The 21,291-nt window shown below is 43.5% G+C and overlaps 1 long non-coding RNA gene across 2 annotated transcripts; it reads right to left on the bottom strand.

Annotated features, from left to right (window-relative positions):
• Nucleotides 1–17,496: 17,496 nt before the first annotated feature.
• LOC147755817 (uncharacterized) lies at nucleotides 17,497–20,304 on the bottom strand. Of its 2 annotated transcripts, none has more exons than XR_015326761.1 (2): nucleotides 18,762–20,304; nucleotides 17,497–18,518 (listed from the first exon to the last, which is right to left on the bottom strand). It is a non-coding gene; the product is annotated as an uncharacterized LOC147755817 (long non-coding RNA). The 2 variants fall into 2 exon arrangements; XR_015326762.1 differs by having other exon boundaries at nucleotides 19,961–20,304.
• Between the last annotated feature and the right edge of the window lie 987 nt (nucleotides 20,305–21,291).

The following is a 21,291-nucleotide window of genomic DNA, read 5'->3' as shown; positions in this document are numbered from 1 at the left end:
TCAAGTATATTGCGATGAACACAAATATCCTGATTTACGTTTCAAACTAATTGTGCTCCTATTAGCGGTTGATAGGAACGATGCGATGAGGAAGGATAATAGCACAAATAGCATCGGTTCTGCAGAAATGTCTTTTTGGCCACCAGAGATCGCTAACTGAACGCTAGACAATCACACTTATCATTTTTAGATATACCACTGACTGGAAAAAAAAACAAAAAAAAACTGACTAGATGAAGAAATGCTCTACGTTATTTTCCAGTTAACTATTACTCAAGCATTACGCTCAGGACATGTGGCTGCTGGTAACACTTTCACCAGTGGATCTTATGCGATTAAAAAGTAAAACTTCAATATCTAACGTACCGACACGAAAAACGACCACTGCTATTCCATAGAGAGCCCCTATAAGTTGCAGCATTTTATAGGTTCCAACTTATCCTTTATTGCTGCTTCGTTAGTTGCCCGTTCTGCATCTTCAGTTGAAAAAAAGATCGAGCTAAATAAAGGATGACAGAAGAAAAAGTCTAGTTATTGTTTCCTCTCCGCCTTCGTTCTCCGGCATCGTGTATTTCTATTGACCAGTGTCTTAGTGAAGCTCCCGTTTAATTCGTTCCTTATTATTTTCGTAAGATCTTATTTCCCGAACACCAACGACTAACTAGCCGCCTCTTCTATCCAGACCTTCCCGCAATTGTGTCAAGGCAGGAACCTAAATCCTGTTTCCATTCGACTTTTATTATAATTACTATTTGCCAAATGCGCGAGTACAACTACGTACCGACGACAAAGTTGGCCGGTGAGGAAATTCGTTGCGCGCAGTGCGCCCCTCTAGCGACATGAGCGCCAACAGAGCCAAGAGGAATAGATCTGAGAAAAATGCAGTCGTTCTGACTTAGTCTACGTTTTTATATAATACCTGCCTTCAGTATTGCGATCGTGCACGATTATCTCTTTCGTACATCTTCAGCTATATGTCCATTGTATCGCAGAAACTCCCTATAGTGGGTCTCCCTCGGAGCCAACTCAAGCTCTTCTCTGTCTCTTCTCCTGTGAACTCTTTCCGACGAATTCAGCTTTCACTAATTAACGCTGCCTTTGCCCAAATCTCGTGTCTGCAGCAAAGGACTCAACCCTCTTGTTATCTACCCTGCCTGTTACTATTATTGGCGAGTGGTTTGGCTATGCGAGCCGAAACGCTTAAGCAGTCTTCTTCAGTATAGCTTACAATATATACTTGCTGCTCGTTCTCTGTTTCTGCGCTCGCATTGCGCAAAGGTGGGAGTCAGTAGACTACCGGTTGCATTTACGCTTGCGTGAGCTAATGGGTAGACGGCGAGCACACAGGGAATAGCTCGGAAGACAACCAAGCTCCCACTCAGACTCTGGACGACGACGACAACATTCTTAAACCCTTGTTGTCGATCATTGCTGGCACTGACGACCCTTTCAGTGGCCGTTCGAGCGCAGTTGTAATGCCCATGGTTGTGCCGGGAGCGACAATTAACTAATGTACTTCAATGGAGCAAAAAAGGATGCTGAAAGGTGCGGTTTCGGGTAACGTTGCTGGGTCCCAAAGCGGGGGTGGGGTGTAACCCGTAGAGTGTACGATAGAGGTGCGCAAAGGGACTCAATTAATGTCTCCTCCTCCGCGTACCCTTACTTCGGCTCTTGTCAGGCCGCAACTGTCACTGTTTATGATGATGGCTGGGACCCATAGAGCTCGAGAGCAGTTTTAGTATAGAGTGGTCATTCACTCCGACAGAACTTCGTGGATGGACTTCACATCATTTCAGTTTCATTTAAAATTTAACACATGAAACTAGGCTTCCTTCTGACGGGCAAAAACATGAATCGTTCTGGGCAAATAAGGGGTTAATATCCTATAGAAAATAATGCCGCCTCATATCACTTACTGTAATTATTAAGTATGCTGTTGCAGTAGGAATAGAACAGCTTTGGCTGGATTAACTAGGTCCTTGTTATAGGAAAACCAGTGTCACTGATAACGATGCCGGGCTAATGAAAATGAAGTTCAAACCAGATAGAGAATGCTTGCCAAGCCACTTGTGGGTGGTAAGGGTAAATAGTCATAGTACCTTCCACAGAGTTTTTATTTATTAGATTCGTTACCACACATATACAGACTCGTCGACGGCATCGACTACGTTGGCACCGTTTTTCGTGATAGCGGCAAAGGCAACGCTGGCTTGGGTGTTGGCGCTGCCATGGCAACCGCCCATGGTAATGTTATTGGGAACCATTGCGAATCGACCAGTGCTCCCTGTCTGACTACCCCCTCTCCCCCTCCCTCCCTCCCTCTCCCCCTCCCCCTCTCTCTCTCTCTGCGTATGTATACAGCTCTTTTCTCTTCACAGCCTCCTACTTATATGTGTGGGGCGCTGTGAAGATTGTGCACGCGTACTAAATTGTACGAACCCAACCCTTTTGCGGTGTTACTCAAAATCTTGCTCCTTTCAAAGATATTCTCCACTAACTGAGGCTGCAATGAAGTCCCCGCTTGTCCCCATACGGCCCTAACGTTATCCCTCAATTTCCTTTCTCTCTCCGGTGGACAGTGTTAGGGTCATTGCTCTAGCCGACGCTGTTCAACAGCTCATATAGCGAAGCTGTGTGACGCTTGCGACAGCATGTTAGCGTGGCGCTCCTGCCCCTGTAGCCGGGGCTGTAGCGACGGCGGCAGTGAAGCCGGTGCGTAACGCAAAACGGCCTCTGCTAGTGTTTGTTGCCGCTAGCATGGCCGGTCGTGTTCGCTGGCTAGCGGGCCATGATCAGCGAATGGCACTACTTTACTCGGCTTTCATTGATTCGCCACTTGGTTCCCCGAGTCGTTCCTCCTCGGGTCTGGTCCTCAGGCCCTCCTATTTTAGTGAGGCCGTTTGTTGCCGTTCTAGTGACTGTCGTGGGAATGCCGGATGAGCGCAGCCGTTAGGCAGACAGCGCCTTTGGTCGTTAGTTCCTGCGCTGTTTTCCACCACTTCTGCCACAAGGAGCTTAGAAGCGGTGTCGACCATCGCTATCAACATCAACTTAGACCCCTAGCGTTCGAAGGATACAGAGACCATGTGCTCTCGCTCTTATCCTCTTCAGTAGCGGGTGTACGATAAAAGCAAGACCGCTAAGTCTGCGCCACCAGCTTAAAGCTGCATTAAACAATAAAACAACTTACTTGCGTTTACCATTTAGCAGACTGGCCAAAACCGGCATTCTGCCCGAAGATACCACTAACGTATATGCATGCATACGGATAAATCGTCTGCGACGTAGGAGACTTGCGAGCGAAGACCAAACAACGCATGACTTTGTCACGCACTGCCTTTGTGCGGTAATATCCAACACAGCTGCTACGCTAGCTATTCAAACTCTGGCTATAAAGATACAAAAATACGACTCCGAAATGCATGCTAGAAGTACTGTGACGGCCGTGCATGTAATGCTATACAATAGAGGAGTAAGTTCAACCCTTCGCATTTGTGAACAGCGTGCTTTGTAATGTAGTCAAAACTATCAGTGCTTGCGTGGCTGTTTCGCTTGACTCAACGGTCGCTGTGAATCCCTAGGGGCTACTGTTATTCGATTTAATGTCAGCTTAAGACGATGCACGATCAGGACAGAGCATACTGCGATGGAACGTATAATTCGTTATGACTGACTACCCAGCACTCTGAAGTGTATCTCGCTCTTCTTTCCTCTAAAATTTGTGTTTTACTTGAAACTAGGCATTTGACAGACCTGTCACAACGTCCATCTAATTATTTCGGAAAAAGATTTGAGCTAAAAGAGACAGGCCAACGTTGGATTCCAATCCCCTGCGTACATAGCAAACATTTCGGATTGCGTATGCACGTACACATGCACGCTGTCACATCTCAAATATCGAAGACTAAATACCACAGGATTAGCGTTAAAGCTTGAAGCATCACCTGACTTTCTGGTAGACTCTCGAGAATGCCATCAGACTCTTGAAGCGTTTCGATAATTGCGAATAGTCTCAAGCAAACGGTGGCTCACGTACGCACGCACGCACGCACGCACGCATACAAAGTACAATAAACATATAGCATTTTAGCTAATTTTACTCGACTTTTCCTATCACCATTACCCAATTTACAAATGTAGCGCACCAGACAAAAGAGGCTTACCTCACTGGCTATACGGGTAGGTCAGCTGGATGCTGAGGCTGTACCGAGTTACTGAGTCTTATCGCTAGGCAACGTTCAGCTGCCACCAGGAATGATTTTATTGACACGGCGGAAGGTCAGTGATTTACGTACTTTGGAAACGTGCTGATGATTTTACAATTGTGTTAAATCATAGCGATCCGGACCTCTGTTATCTTCCCACTTAGTAGTTCTCTACCGAGGAATACGAATGAAAACGTATTCGTAATTTGTCCTTGTAGAAAAAAAACCAAAAAAAGGCTGTCAAAGGTATCAAATAAGTGTTTTTTTTTTTTTTTTTTGGAAAATACATATAGAATAATTATACCGTTACTCACCTGTATAATATTTACAAGAATGAAGTGTGAATACGTTTTGTGGATATCGAACCGGCTAATGTGAGATGGTACTGATATGTAGTTACGTAGGCTATAATTAACCACTTCGTGGCTGCGGCCTGACCACCATAAAGGCAGCGCAAGGATGGCCGAAGTTAATGGAATCGCTGATTTGACTCCTTCAACACGCATTTATACATAACATATGTGAAGGAACAAGAAGTGTTTTTATTTCGCTCATAGATTTCGTCAGATACACCGGTACTGGTACGAAGAGTCAATTTTGACTTTTATGAAAAATTTTTTCCACAAAGTCCTACAAGATAAATTTGCGAAATCGCATTTGCTTCGGCCTTTCTGCGCATATCCGGAAATGATGACGGCGCCAGGCGTCAGAAGGTGCGCGAACGGTCTAATCGTGTACAGCTATCGCTTCTATGCAAAAGCTGCTAATGCTGACAATTTGGTTCTCGATACTTTTACGGGCGTCTGGTGTGCATCTATGGACTATTCGTTTCTGATATAGTCGCCGGCGTCGTTCTGTTTCCTCCCTAAAACAGCTGGGAGGCTTCAACAGGGCAATATCAGAGGCTAAACGATGAGCTAAGATTGAGACAATAGAAAGTGTGAGAGGGGTAGATTACTGGGGCGGTCCTTATGGCCGAGTACAATTAGCTGCCGATAACCCCAAGAAGTTTCGTACGTAGCACAATGTGGCATCAGTGATAAAATGTTTTCGTATTTTTTTTGCGAAGGGTTTCTTGTCGCAGAGCTAATGGTATCACTTACAGAATCTTCGAGTCAGAGTACAATTATTATTGTTATTAGAAATACGTGTACGAAACATCGTAGATTAGAATGCGCGGTACGCTACGCGCTGAGCATCGTCTCGTCTCACTACCGGCATGAATAGGATCAAAGCTACTACAAGAGATATTATCAATCAAAACGAATTAGAGGATGCAGGCAGATTTATATAAAGGAACTGCTAAAATCTGTTTGACAAGAACAAAAAAAAAAAAAAAAAAAAAAGCAATTATACGTGTGAACATTATAACTATATATTGCAAGACAACATTGGTATTATTTAGCAAAAATCGACTATTTATCTCGCGATGACATCTTCAACCCTTAGCGAGATTCACAGATTTGAAGATAGTATACGTTACTTTCATATATTAACATCTCGTACACGATCATGTTTTTGCTGTAGCACTGATGACTCTGTCGCCTCGCCTTTTTACTCGAACGTATAATCATCGTAGGATATAAATGTCGTTTTTATCATGGGTCTGACTCTTATTTGTCAGCGTCTGCTATGATGGGGGCATGCGGCCTCCAAAAACTCCTCTTATAAATATATGTCTCGCTTCTAGCTGTTTTCCGTTGATGTAATTCACTTATTTTTTTTTTCCAAATTACTAGCACTGTTTACTATTGTGTTAATAATTTCGTCCGCTTCATACATATGGGACTTTATCCATGGTATTGATAAGGATCATCTTTTCAATTCAGCTCTGATTTGAACCGCTGGCGAAACTCTGTGTCAAAGATATCGGTGTCAGTCTGATCTGTCCCTCGTTCTTCACACAGATGAATGGCTTGATCAGTGATGGGAAAAAAACACTTTACGTTACGAAATTAACTTATCTTAGTTAAAATTATATATAGTCAGATCAGTGTCTCTTGCAGTTTAAAATGTATATATAATTGAAGGATGACCTAATCGTCACGAAATTGCACTAGTATTAACATGGCTCTCTTGAGCCAACCTATAACGCGTCCGCGAATACTTCATGCTCGGTTGTGAGAAGAATCCAAGATGTTTCAATTACGTTTTCACTATGAGCCACTAAAGCTACCAGATAGAAAATATAATATGGTAGACCTATCTAATATGTCCTTTTTTCACCCTCACGTTATCTTCCTATCCTGATGACCTATCGGGAAGATTATCGTAAGCTGGCTTGCCTTAAGTTCATTTTCGGTTACTCGCAAGAACGATTATTGATCGAATAACTCAGCTAACGATTTATTAAAGTCTAAGCGTTATGTTGTCTAAACAGGTACTTTACCGCTAGCCCGCGAACCGACCGTCGAATTTTCTAGCCCAGAGCCCTTTAAGACTCCGTTAAGAACATTACGACTACCGTATCGTCAGCACGACCAGTGCCACACGGCAGCATCTTCATCCCTCTCAAGTTTAAATCGCAAATTCAACTCCCTTCGTCGCTCAATCCGTCAATGCGGCTAGCGATTTCGGCTTGTGCTGCTACTATGAGGGGACACTATCAATGTCGATCTGCTAGGCTAAAGACCCGTTGTGAAACAACGGCTGCAGAAAGCCATCGCTCAAGTGTAGCATGCCTTCGATACATCGGTACAGCGTGTCGATAGAACTCTCTCTTTCGCATCGTATTTTCCTCCTTTGCTACGCTTATATCGAGGAGCCGGCCGGCTCGCTGGTCTCCATTACTGTTACCAGCTGATTCCTCAGTGGTGAGTTCTTTGTTGACGTTTGTTCGATTCCGCCGATGACGTCTGATGGTGCCGGAGCAAGCCGCAAAGGACGTCGGCGTCTTCTGCGGTGTTAGTTCTACCGACGAGTAGAACCGAACCACTGATCGTGGAGGGCTCCGCCCAGAAATCGCGCCTTCAAAATGCGGGAGGCGTGTCGAAAACAAACCGCCGCCCCGAACACAGCGATAAACGTCGCTTCTGCTGCTGCTGCTGCTGCTGCTGCTGCTGCCGTGCGTATGTACAGAACGCCCGTTGTAGCTCCAAGGAGAAATCAGGGATAGCAGATTGCTCAAGGGCGGTTCACTCACGTTGTGTCCGCTGCTGCTCGATCTGAACACTGGCGGATAGATTAGCAGCAGAATTAACAAAGCTGAAGGCTCATAGGCCGTTCACTTTCAGCTATATAAAACAGAATACATTGGCAATGGAACACGAATCACCCTGACTAGCCACACAGTTGCCAATCGAGCTATGAAAAAAAGGCTTCTAGTTCTACGTAGGGAAAACGAAAGCATATCTTTAACATTGGATAGCCTTTTTGCCATACGGGCGTATGGTCGACTATGAGGCCATCGACTAGGAACGGTTGGCCCGCGCAAAAGCTTTCGATGGCTATCTTTTTCTTTCGTTCGTGCGCCGATTGTGTTAAGAAAGAGGGAAGTCCAATCGTCTCATGTTATTAAGGACCAGACCGCCCAGGTTTTGTCTGCGTGCTCTTGTTACTCAATAAGATGTTTTCTGTCGGCTATCCGCAAGTACTGAATGAAAGCAAAAACTAAGCCAACATAGATCTAATAGCAAACGCTGCGCGTATAGAGAGAACGATGAAAACGCTATACCGTCGGTGACTAAATCAAGCCTGAGCTTTGCTTTAGTGAGTTTTAATGAACCTCTAGTTTTTAATGTGAAGATCAATGAAAGACTATATATATATATATATAAATTTAATAAAAGGCCATCTTTCGCACTCATTTAATATGATTTTCAATGTTTTATATGTTGTTTGCAATCGTTGCCTCTCGCAACAGTTGAACTCCTCCTTCGAGCCTCCTCGAAATTCTATTAAATTATCAATTAATTAAATCATTCGAAATCAAAACCTAGAACTACAATAATCAATAAGCGACTGATTAACAGGGGTCAGTTCACCTACTTTTCATATCGTTACTTTGTCGTCGTACAAACGTCGTTGACTGGGTGTATTGATTGCGCCTGATCCATTGATCTTCGATGATCTTTTAGTGCACGATATAAACATAGTTTTGACCTGCCTGGCCCTAATCAATGAAATGGCCTGAGCTAACGTGGCTTCTAATGTGTTTCTCTTCTTTATTGTTACGGCCACCTCCGCTGTGATTCCTGTCAAGAAAGCATATCTCCGGTGGAAATCTTCTTTTACTTCAAGATTACGAGGAAACATGTGGGGACTAACACCTAACGGTTTCCTTTTCGTCCAGTCTTCCTTCGACCTTTGGAAGCACGATATCTCGCGGTGTCATGTCCGACTCGCGAGCAAAGATAACAATGTCCTGTTCTTCTCGCACGTAAACACTGAGTGTACATTATCTAAACGCATTTTGTGGTGTTGGCAATCACAAAGAAAACCCAGAAGGCGCGTTCGCGGTCCCTACAGGAGCGGCCCAGATTCATTCGTTCATTTAGTAGTCGACTCGGTCTCAGGCGCCGGCGACGGCTTGACGCCCGCCACGTTCGATATTACGAGATGTAATACCGACGAATTAGGGAACTGGCGCCTGCCCAACTCACCGCTGGCTGCTTCGTTAATCAGTTTCAGTCACTAAATGTTAAATTATTCGGTTGTACAGCGTCACTAGGAGCTACACAAAGGACTAGTTGCAGTAATAGGTGAGCTAGAGGGGCAAAGCAACCCATTTTTGTCGGGACAAAAAACCGACGTGATACACAATAACGAATTGCTGGCGATGGTGCCGGCACCGTCATCTTTGTCTCAGCCCAATAAATACATAATAGAAATAAGATTAATGTATTACTAATACGAGAAACTTGGCAGAGCAGGAGGAGTTACGAAGAGATAGTTGAATACCAACAAGTACAGAGTAGTTCGGTGTAGATTTGTCTCTACCCGCCAGGCATGAATTGTCCTGAAAATGCAAACGGACGTAATAGAGGGAGAACAGGGCTGATTTTTCGTTATCCAATGTAAAACTATTCGGGAAGAGGACGATTTAGTCTTCCGAACGAGAAATGTTCCACGTGCCCATATCGTAGAATTACTACTTTTGCATTCAATATGCATCGCTTGTGTCGAAAGGGAATATTCATTTGAACCGAGGACTAAAAGCAATAGAGATTTGCTATGCGGAAATAAAACATGTTTTTTAGCCAGGCGAGATAGTAATTAATGATGCGACCTTTCATTGTTGAGTTATCATGATATAATTAGACGGCTTAGTATTTTCCTGGTACTTTTTTCGCCTGGATTCCCCTACCGGACACGGACAAGACTATTAATCTACTTGACCAATTACTGGATTATGAGTGCTAACGAACGACGTAATGTGGCAAGCTCGCCAGACTCCACAGCCACTTAGGGCCGTCGCAAGACTTTGTGAGGATTATACGCCTGCCGCTGCCATTACCCGATTACGAAACAACACCTACTGGGCTTGAACGGGCACTAGTCGGCAGAACCCAGCGAAACATCAACAACGCCACCATGTCGCGTTCACTTGGGCAACAGGACGAAGAATAACATAGGATGAACACTGACCCCTGCATCGCACTGAAATATATCGGCGTCACGAGCCCCCCTTTATGCCCTGCCCCACCGCAGCGTCTCAATGCCTATCATCTTATCACGCGTGCGCTTCTATTTAATATGATCTTAGTGTATTTAGTGAAGTCGTATCATAAGAACGACACACACACACAAGTCAAGCCAGGTAGCATTTGAGTTGTGCCCGCTTTGAATGAGATTCGAATAGGTTTTGCTGTTTTAGCTTATCTACCAATTTTCGTGGGACCATGATACGACTTCAAAGCCATATCATGATAGGCTTAAAATGATCTGATGCATTTCCGACGGTAGATTGATGCCAGTGATCAGATGGGACATAGGTCAGAGACAGGCTACGAAAAGAACAAAGGTTTCGTTGTTTTTGTTCGGCGGCTATATCTAGACACAGCAAAACGTGCGAGGTTAATGAGGATGGCCGGCGTAAGTCAGACGCCAACCTCAATGACGGCTTGGCTACCCCGGTATGTCCAAGGGGGAGCAGAGTCATGTCGGTTTCGGACACAATGGAGATCTGATGATTTGGTATACACCAATAAAGACGCAGCACTAATAGTGGTCCAACTTATTCGTATAGACTTCACATAGGATAAGACCAAACACCAATTTGTGAGTTGTAGTTAGGCAGCGAAAGGAAGGTTTTGGCGTCCATAAGTGGTTGAGAGCGAAAGAATAGAGATCATGACCATGAACAGTAAGTAAAATAGTTTAATTTAACGCGCCTTAATGTGTCTCCGAAATAGAGATAGATAACACCATCAAATAATTAGAGTAAGCTTAAAACAGCAGTTATAAATGGATAGATAAGGATATCCCGGCTGAAGACGAGCTAAGAGATGGAAAATCGGACGTTATAAATTGGTAAGGACGCTAGATTCAAGTACACGGCTAGATGACTTGCCCGATTATATCGACCGGTTCGTAGTAGATACTAAAGCTGAATGGTCGCATTGACAGATAGGACGTAGATACATTGACAAACGATTGTTGTACGATTTGGAAATGGAATAGTGGTAACACGCCCATTTTCCTTAACATTTAAGGGATGCTGAAAAGGATAGGTTTATACAATGTGGGGTATAACTTTATCTATTTTTCGATGTAACAGCCACGGCTATATAGATCATATGAACTTATCGGGTAATTACACATTTAGAACTGCCCTCAAAGCTTGCCAGTTCGCTGAACGACCTCTGAATTTCTATACTTAACCAACGAACGAATCGGTTCCTGGGAAGAGTTTTAGTGGGCGTATTACCTTTAGCCTTTTTATAGGATTTTTTTACTGTTTTCGATAGAAAGCATTTGTTTGAAGTCCAAGTCGTGCTATTGGCTAACTAAATACTAACGACTCACTACTGGAGATTATAATTGTATCTGTTCCGTGCCTTCCGCATCTATGAAATCTGCATGCATTTAGCCCTCAGTAAAAAGCCTGCTGAATTTTAATCCATGTGTGTTTAACAACAAATAGGAGGTTAACTCTGTAATCTGCTAAAATCTAAGAGAAAGCTATATTATAGAAGTGTTTACGAATTTCTAAGGCACAATTCTTAATACATACGACAAAAACTTAGACCAAAATTATATATTCATACAATGACAAGAAGATGCAGGACTAACGAGACATCCCTAGGCACAGCTGAAGTCATTTCGCTATGGCTGCGAATCAACGTAAAATTGCTTTGCTGATATTCAAGGCGTACTTTCGTCCATCGTTCGATCATCGAGCCTTACGTGGATTGATGCTTAACTTGCTTTAAGTGATACATGACAGGGCCGGTATTTACAGACACCAGCAGTGCCACTAATCACGGTCAGGCAAGACCGCCCATTGAATAGTCGGTCGTTTGGAAAGCGACCTCTAGTGGATTGAAGAACCGAACCGGATTAATTATCTTATGCTGCACGTGTTGTGTGCCTTAGATATAATTAAGATTATTGCAAGCATTCGTCATAGTTCTGCATCCAGCCAAACGAAAGGTCGAGCATCAAGAACGGCGACAATCCGTTCTACAGGTGTCTCTTATACGATACAACCACGGGTCGCCAACTGCATATGTATAGATCGTATGTATTACCAGACAGCGTAGAATGGGACGATGATCAAAGAGCTAAATATATCATGTGGTCGGTCCTTCGTTCGTTTTTTTATCTAAGATGTGTCCGAAAAACGGCCAGCTCATCGTTGTGCTATCTAGGTCAATAATAATAATAGTAATGATCATGATTACTGCAACACTGACGATCGCCCGATATCGTTAAGCTCTGCCAGCTTTCTGTCCGTTCCACAGCTCTATACGTGCTTGATACCAAACCTGTTCATCAAATCGAAACCTATTCTCATATAGTTATTTGGCATACAAGCATCTTTATAGACGCGAAAGGTGTCACCGGACTCTAGCCATCGAATGACCTTTTGCAAATGGCCTGCTGGCATGATCAGGAGTGGAGTAACGCACGATGATTAATAGGACCCATGTCAGGATTGTTTCCTGGCAATTCCTGGTTCACGTTCTGTTCTTACTGTTTAATAGCCACGTCGCTGATTAACGTACATAAGAAACAGCATTAAGTAGACTTCGTTCTCTTGTACCGTGCAGTAGTTTATGGGATGTGAAGCTTAGGTTCCTGCGAGGACGTCCTCAAAACTGAGACTCTCACTGTCAATTCATTTATAATCGGAAGCGTGCGGCTAAAATGCATGGTCATTTGAGCTCTACTTAACACAATAGAGAACTCGTAAGATCTGCGAATGCGAAAGGACGCACACAGCAAAACGTACCAACCCCACTAGCATTTTCTATTGGCACGGCGACAACCTAAAGTCATAACGAAACTCGTCCTTTCTCTGGCTAAGTGACATACACTCTCATAACACAACTAACATGGAAGATGTGAGGGGTAAAGCTGCTCGACGCGTATCACAGTCGTACAAAAACGCTTACGTAGCTGGATGTATGAGGGTTTCTTAAACAGCCCAAAAAAAAAACCCATAGCCATTAAATAGTACATCCTTTGCTAATGGCGTCGCAATTCGGCGCGACGTCGAAAACTGCATTTACCAAAGCAACTCAATTGCGAAGCCCGACGTCTATTGGTCAACGGAACCACAGGGATTATGTATAACAGATGGAAATCTGTTTTTCATTTCGCACGTCGCGAGAGGGGTACACAATGGGTGGGCCTGCTCTGCAGCTTCAGATGAGCAAATACACTGTTATACAACTGCCCTTGGTCGTCACCTGCTTATCGACAGTTCCGCTTGTTATATCGATGTGCCCAGATAAAACGTATGCAATCTCAAGTTGTCTACATGGACATCTTGCAAATAGGTATCATGAACGCTTGTTTCGTCATCAGTTAAACTTCGAACTTGAGATGCACGCCCTTCGCCGAAAACTTCGATTGGCGACCGGTGCACACGAAGCGATGCATCGATGAACGAAGCCACTGCTTGCCTAAAAACTTGCTGTTTCAATGCTAAGGCTGCCCTTATGAGAAGCGTATTTTACAGGTCTGCGTAGAAGTACTGCCAATTCGAAAGCCCACTTTCGATTGGCATTAGCCAAAGAGGCATACATGCCTTTGAAACGGCATCTACGTAAGTCATCGTTCGCTTCGGGGACAGCAGAATGCTTTAGATGGCGAGGCAAAGCCACCGTATTGATCGACTGAATCGATCAAACGAAAACACCTATCGAATAAATGCAGAATAAACGATGCAGAAGGACAGATTTCGTCGGTCATTTAGTTTCGAACGAGAGAAAAACGTCAAATTCACATAGTGAGACGTTGGGTGAATCGCGTGCCTTCAGAGGCGCAAATTGGGGCGGGCAGAGAACAGACAGGGGACAAGCAAGTGACTATTGTGACCAGAGCAGCTACAGAGATGAGGCCAGGCACAGCGCGGTACGACGCATTAGGCTAATGAAAATGAATTGGGGGCGATGGCCGGTTTTCCGCGTCTTGGACCAGACAAAATTTAGGTGAAATAGTGGGCAGGTCGGGCGAAGTCGATTCGCTTCGGGCCACCACTTATGAACGCGCATCAATCTGAACATCAATGTGTACCTGCCTCCACTTTGACCCCGCCCAGAGATGAACGTCTAAGGATGCTGTCGCAAAGACGGTAAACTTCTTATGAAACGTTTACGAACGCGATCGAGAAGTCGCACCTATCGAAGTATCCAATCGTTGCCTTTTTATTCCTAAGTTTAGCCGCTGGCCGGGATTGCGTCTGTTCGATGATTCGTCCGTTTGCTCGAAATTGACCGATCGAATTCGATTCTATTTCTGTCAAACGAAAACTCAGTATTCAAGTGTCGTTCATTTGCCAGGCTGCAGAGCAACTGTGGCAAAGCCAGGGGCGATAGTTTTTTGAGCTCGATTTTACCGACCCAAACTTTCATGCCGGCCTCACGTTCTTTCATGAAATCCAAACTCGCTACCTGCGCTTAGGTGTCCTGTGGGTAATAGGTACAGTGATCCAAGCAATTCTGCTTTGAAATTTTCGCCGAATTCCAGTTGAGGCCGGGTAGGTGTTTATTGTCTATGGGCGCGATGAACGTACGTGGCGTCAACTACGTGGCGAATCCCGGCTGCCGGTTGACATTACGATGACAGTGCGGAGAAGCTAAGATAGTATTCGAACGTTTTGAGACCTCGCCTTGAATACAATCGAACAGTATATTTAAGCTCAACATTGAGTCACGATACGTTCGTTAGTTCAGACGCAAACGTAACAAGCCACGGTTCAGGCAGCTCTCACCAGCTGCACTGCGGTTTGATACCGCCAGCTAAATGTCCAGTTCCATTTTGCTGACGCCTCTTAAGGTACGAGGGTGACATCATTGTTAAGGTATTGTTGCCACAGTTAAGCTGTCCGATCAATCAACGCGAAAGACTGTAGATGAAGGTGAGTAATTCTCACAGTCGAAAAACATACGGAAATATTATCATCACACGATACAAGGCACAGCTTGAACGAAATAGATATGACAACGGTTGTCTTAAGTTGAAGAACGAATGTTGCAGGTCTATAAGTTAAATAATAATGTAAAGGAGGTAAACGATAATCTCTTTTCGCTGAGCGCTGTAATAGCAGGCGTGCAATAGCGGGCGTGCAGTGGGTATCAAGCTGCCAGAAAATGTCAGCGTAAAAAAAGTCGATGATGTTAATATGAAGCATTAGAGTATACACATCGTCGTATTAAAAGCGTAGATTTTCTAGGTTACACTTAACGCTAAAGAACTATAGAGAAATCATTGGCGGTCTTATGACGCTTTCTTGTTATTATCGACGTAGCACGGTCTTTCACTTAGTTTACACTGATATTTTCGGCCCGTATCCAAAAGCAATTAAAACCATGGAAGGAAAAACACTAGCCTACTATCTAATTTGACATGGAACTTGCTCAGTTGCCAGTTCATAGCACAATCTACTTTTAGGCCCAGGTGTGTACCTAGTTTTTACAAGGTCAGGTTAATTTCGTACCTCCACTATCTTATTTCCGAAGACTGGCTAGTTTTCGCTGTTGCTTTGCCTGCCTTCCTCTCAAACTACAAGTCTTCTCTTCTGAGTTGTAACCACTAGAAGTTCTGGAGACCGATGTAACCTGCAGTAATATTTCTCCGTTATCGACTGGCTGGCTCATCAACGAACTCCTCATCAGTTGCTCATAAACGCATAATAGCAGCTAGCGCTTCTCATAGGACTCGTCATAGCCGCGCGGGAATAGTTACAGAAGACTGTCGGAACAACCTGCGCCTATCCAGAATTTTCATTTGGGGAACCTTCGTTAGGTTTATCCTTCTATCCATTTGCTTCGCAACAAGTCACGCGATCATTCGGCCCCAACGACCGCTACAGCCATCGACGAAATCGAACGCTGTTGAAGTCATCGAATTCCTTCCTCCTTGATCCTCATCCTAACACCACGTTGTACGTGCCATGCTTCGTCATGGTATTATATTTCTTTGTTGGATACTTAAGCTGGCAAGAGAAATCAACACGGCTTGTACTGTGCACTTCGAGATTTTGCGTGTTTGCTCTCGGAGGTATTCCTAGGCTTTCGTAAAGGCCAACTATGGGGGTAGATAGACTCTCATGTCATGACATGAAGCTAGCAATCAGCGGTCAGCTACCTGCAGTTTATCTACCTATCCTATTGTGCCTTCCCGGCAGAGAATAGAAAAGTATAACTACATAGAATAGAAGGCTAATCGAATAAGCGGCATGTTATCGTTAGAAGGCCGTTACTTTGCTGTTGCTGTGGCCGCCGTCTGCCCGAACGTCCACGGCCTATGTCTATGCACATTACGCGGTGTTGCCATTGTTGGCCATGCTCTGTATTTGAAGAACGTCAGAAAGAGAGACCGTCAGGAAAAACGTCTACCTGATTTCTGGTATCAACACTTTTACAATCATTAGTACTACTTGATCTTGCCGTCCTATTAGCTTAGACAGGCGGTATCCCTTAGAATAGACCGCCCGTTTGACGATCCAAGGCCTAACTGGTTGCGCAGCAAAATACTGGTAGTCATTACGGTCGTAGTCTTCGATCCCGAACAACGATCTCTCGACTCGGCAACAGCTCGCATTAACCGGCAGCTGTAATTTCTCGTCCCTGATCTTCGGCGCGGATCATTTGAATCAGTAGCAACCGGGTGAGCGGCAACAGGCCGAGCAGTCCTTAATATAACCGTATAGGAGAAAGCGCTATCACGATAAAGGATGAAAGAAGCGCGACGCAACAAAATAAGAAATACCATGGAGAGAAAAGCCAAAGATACCAGAGAGTGTCTGGGACTGGATCAGCATTCGATAGACAGACAGACAGACGGACAGACAGACAGACCCAGTCATCTAAACGCGTCTGAAAATAAGGACAGAGGACCGAAGGCCAAATTGATCCGAGCCGCCCGGCACAGGCAATGGCAGCGAAGGCAGCGGCCGAGACCAGACAGAATGATCATTCGAGAGAAAACGTCATTATGACACCTCGGCGCCTGAGTGGCAGACCCCCCGTATTACCCCCCAGAACGATGAAGGTTGCAGAAAAAGACCCACTTCAAATAGAACATGACGATAAGGGGTGCGCGAGAAAGAAAGAAAGAAAGAAAGAGAGATCCTGCGGAAAGTCAAAAGGAATATTAGCGCTATCGGTCGTTAAGAAACAAAAGCGCGTGTCGCTGCGTCCACCTGTCGTGTAGGTGATATGACGTGCAACGTTAGGGTCGACTCGAAAAGAAGCTTTCTCTTGAAGCGTCGTCGAAAAGAAGCTGGGTGAGACCGTATTGTATCTTTTCATGAAGAAATCAAAAGAAAGTGGTGGTAGGGGCGACGAAGATTCAATGTGAGGTGTGATGTTCTCCATATAGCCAATGTGCGTATATGATAATGTGAATCATTGTATCATTATAGTGCATCTACCTGTAGCAATATTACGTTACGAAGAGGAGATGTTGGTGAAGCTGCTGTTTAAAATTCGCAGCAAATTTTTCACCCCTTTGCGATGAATCAGCTCGCGATTTATACTATTTACTATTGATTTGTAGGCAGTTACCTGTATTTCCTGTGTAGCATCTTTCTGAAAACGTAATTTCGTGAAGAATGCATTGCGTACGACAACGCTGATTACGAGGCTAGCTCTAAACAGCACAAAAAAAACAAACGATGTTTCCCTTGTGCTCTTTTCTTATCGTTCAACATTTGCCTATATCTTTCTTTATTAGTCCAACGCGTCCTTTGCTCTACTACACTTCATTCTAAAGCAAACGAGGTTGTCCTCTTCGCATTACTAAGCATGTACCAGTTTTATAGTGGTTACGTGTTATTTTTCGTGTTTCGTTGATTTATGCATTTGTTACAGTCTCTCGTTAAATGCTCTCTCCATTAGGATACTGAGCAGCATCAGCAGTTCCAATATCCCAACGTTACTTCGACTGTAGCCCCTCACTGATTACTCCGGGAGGAGTCATTCTGAATAGCACTTCATCCGCTCTCTATCGACGTCGAAAGTTCGAGTGGGCGCACACTTCGTGGTATTCTGACATCGCAGCGCTGAATCGACGATTCTTGATGACCCATTGTGTCTCAAGTCGCAATACCGTCAGTCGTGAGTTCGCTCGTCTTCAGTGCGCGTTTCCATCCAGCGTTAATACTTCAGCGTGAACGGCGCTTACGGTGGTCAACCTGTTATAGGCGAACGCTTTGTCGGCTTCGATTCGATGTTACGATGATGGTGGTGAAGCAATTGCGGAATGTCACAATGCTGTGGTATCTCGAGCCCGTCGTCGACATGCGTATCTGACACGGGCCGTATGTAGAGTGTTTCGGAGTCTGACAGTAAATGGCCAATGGGTATTAGTAAAGTGATCGACGCTTCGCATTACCTTAGTGACAAAAAAACAATCCGACAATGGTGATGATAATAGTAATTATAATAATAGTGGTAATTATGGTAGACACCTCTATGTATTTTGCTCTCCCGCTATGAATGGCAAGATGAATTTCCATCAGATGCCATTCGTCTCAGGATGGCTAATTTAAAAGTTCCGATGTTTTCAAGACGATTGCGGCAGAACTGAACGGTAATGTTTACGGCCTATACATAACAGGGGAACACCGTTAGATTCGCGTCGGAATACTTCTAATCGAATTAAGTGCTGCTATCCACCTGTTGTCATAGTCTATTTTGACTGAAATCGACAGAAAAACAGCCAGTCTTAAAATAGTTGCAAACATAATTTGGTAAGCAAAATATAAATTTGGTCTAAAAAAGAAAAAGTGATTGTTCTCTGGCTGTTGAAACAGGGTAAAAAAAAATATGAAAACGATACAACTACGTATTACGTCAGCTACACGATAAGTGAACCACCGTTTGACATTGTAACTTCATATTGAGCGTCGTGGTTCAGTCGATACAACGTTAGGCTACTAACCTAAAGGCGTAAAATTCGAGCTTCCGCCTAAACAGGTTTACGGTTTCCGTTGTTTTTGTTAATAAATTTCATTATAACTCTGCACCACGTGTGTCAAAGTACTGGAGCTTCGAGAGATCACGCCTTTTAAACGTTTTTATCAACTTTACCTGAATATCTAAACGTTATACAGTGAAGATGAGATAAAGAAATGACGTTTGGCTTTATAGCAACTGGTGCACTTTTAGCAATAATATGGCGGTCTTAAACAAAAATAAGAGTGCGCACATATACACAAACAAATATAATTATAACAATTAATAAAATTATCTTAACTGTATTACATGCATGCAACATCAATGAAAAGCGTGCATTACTAACTAAATGCAGCTTTCAGACCATAGGGATAAATTTATTTCGAAAAAATTTTTGAATTTTATAAATTGTTAGAAATTTTCATAGAACGAAAATAGGACTAACAACCACAATACGAATAGCTATCAACTATTACGAACTGCAATGAATGACAAGCTATCGAAGCCTGCTTTTCGCTCCATTGATCGTCCGTAAAGGTCCTTACATTCCAGCTCGTATGGACACGGATAAGCCTATTTAGATTCGATGCATAAATGTGTAGGAACAGACGAACTACCGCGGTAGTGAATCTGTGTAAATGTCTGTCCTCTGCTACTATACGGTGACAACTTCTTCAGCCTATTTCAGCTTATTAGGTTTTATCCGCCCTACTAGGGCACTCCAAACGAAATTCGTTTTCTATTAAATTTTCCAAATAATAGTAACTAACGGATATCTAGACAACAGCTAAACCGGTGAGCCACTTATAAATCTGCCACTAGCGAATTTCACCATGATAATTTACCGGTATCCTAATGGCAGGAATATTCACTATTCAAGCAGCTGGTCGTTACTTCACGACAAATCGGAAAGAAGTAGGCCAACATCCTCGCTATTTCATATTTGTCGGTTTTTTTTTATGCAATGTTAAGTTACCAGAATGCACCATCCCAACGTTACATGGATACATGAATGTAAATATTTAGTAACTGTATATCTAGGTTCAGTGGACTGGCAATCTATCCATGACAATAATTACTATGTGACCTTTGCAAACACATATAATTCTTTGTAGAACGTGATAACAATGTAATGATAGGTTTTTTTAAAGTACGTAATAAGGGTATATATCTATATATGTATACATATCTTGCGGAAGTTCCTTGCTAGCCATCAAAACTTAGCCGCTAATTAATTCTTCCCCTTTGCACTATCGTCGAAGATCGAATTTAGCCATTGTAGGGCATTAACGCTTGCCCACGTAAAATCACAAATACATAGCTAGTTTCAGACCACTTCGGATAACAACGGGACGCTGCAGACGAAGCTCGTAAAAAGGCCATAGTTATTGTTTTGCCTGTCCACTTGATGCGGTTACTGTTTTTCTCTTGTGTATTTGACAGCTAAAAATTAAGTGGCTTTTTCAAAAGCAACGTCAGCCAAAGTGCTTTCTCTCACCACTCGCTGCCAAACATTTTCAACTTGCTAGCGGCGAATGGCCAACAAAATCATCACGGACGGAGTATTGTGATGATTGAAGGAGACGCGGGAAATTTTGAAACTGAATTGTCATCGATCTCAATATTGATCGTTAATGTAAAAGTTTAATAAACAATCATCGTTTAGTAGCAAGGGTGTGCACCTGATCATTGATTTTATAGATATACATCACAATGCTTTCAATTTCAAGCCATCAGTAAACATTTTTCTTCTGTGACGACAGTTAACGTCCTCGAAATTTCATATATTTTCTAACCAGTTGTAATATACCGATTAGCAGGTAAAAGAAATTACAGGATAAATCAATTCGTTGATCAAAATAAAGATACGTTTATGTTTTGTCGGACCTTTGATTGTCTTCGATAAAAAGCCGACGATATATAGTCGGGATAATGGTCAATAGTTCCGCTGTGATTTCTGTCGTTTCTAATAATAGGTGCAGTCACTCTCAATTGCGGTGCAATATATTTTTCGCTGATGATGACGACGACGATAAGGCTTGGCCTGTGATTTATTGATTATGTCTACCAGGCCCAACGTCGCTATTTTCGGCAAAAGGGACGACCGCCATCGTCAATACCTCATCACACCAATGTCCTAGCAACGTCGACAAATCCAGCTTTTCTTTCGCTTATGAAGTTCAGCAATTTCTATTACAATTTTTTCATAGGCAAAGATCAAGCAGGAGCGTTGCGCGGTAGTAAGTGACGACGACATTGACGATGCTGAGACGACAGACCACAAATGGATCCCAACGGCGATGGTGGAAAAACTAAAGCGACGGAAAACTGGGGAAAAGGGAAAAACGTGTTAATTGCCTGCTTTAACGATGCACGATAACGATACAATGCAATCCAAAGGTTCCAGGATGCTTTTCAGAAGGTGTCAGTGGATCTACTCGTGGCTAATCGTTCTCTTACATTAAAACGTATACATAACAGTATCTGGCAATGCTGGAGCGTACAGCTAGCGGACG

Source organism: Varroa destructor, unplaced genomic scaffold (assembly GCF_002443255.2).
Source record: "Varroa destructor unplaced genomic scaffold, Vdes_3.0 BEIS01000004.1, whole genome shotgun sequence".
NCBI classification, from domain to species: Eukaryota; Metazoa; Arthropoda; class Arachnida; order Mesostigmata; family Varroidae; genus Varroa; species Varroa destructor.
The sequence above is the reverse complement of the archived record's forward strand: the minus strand, read 5'-3'. Positions and strand labels throughout refer to the sequence as shown.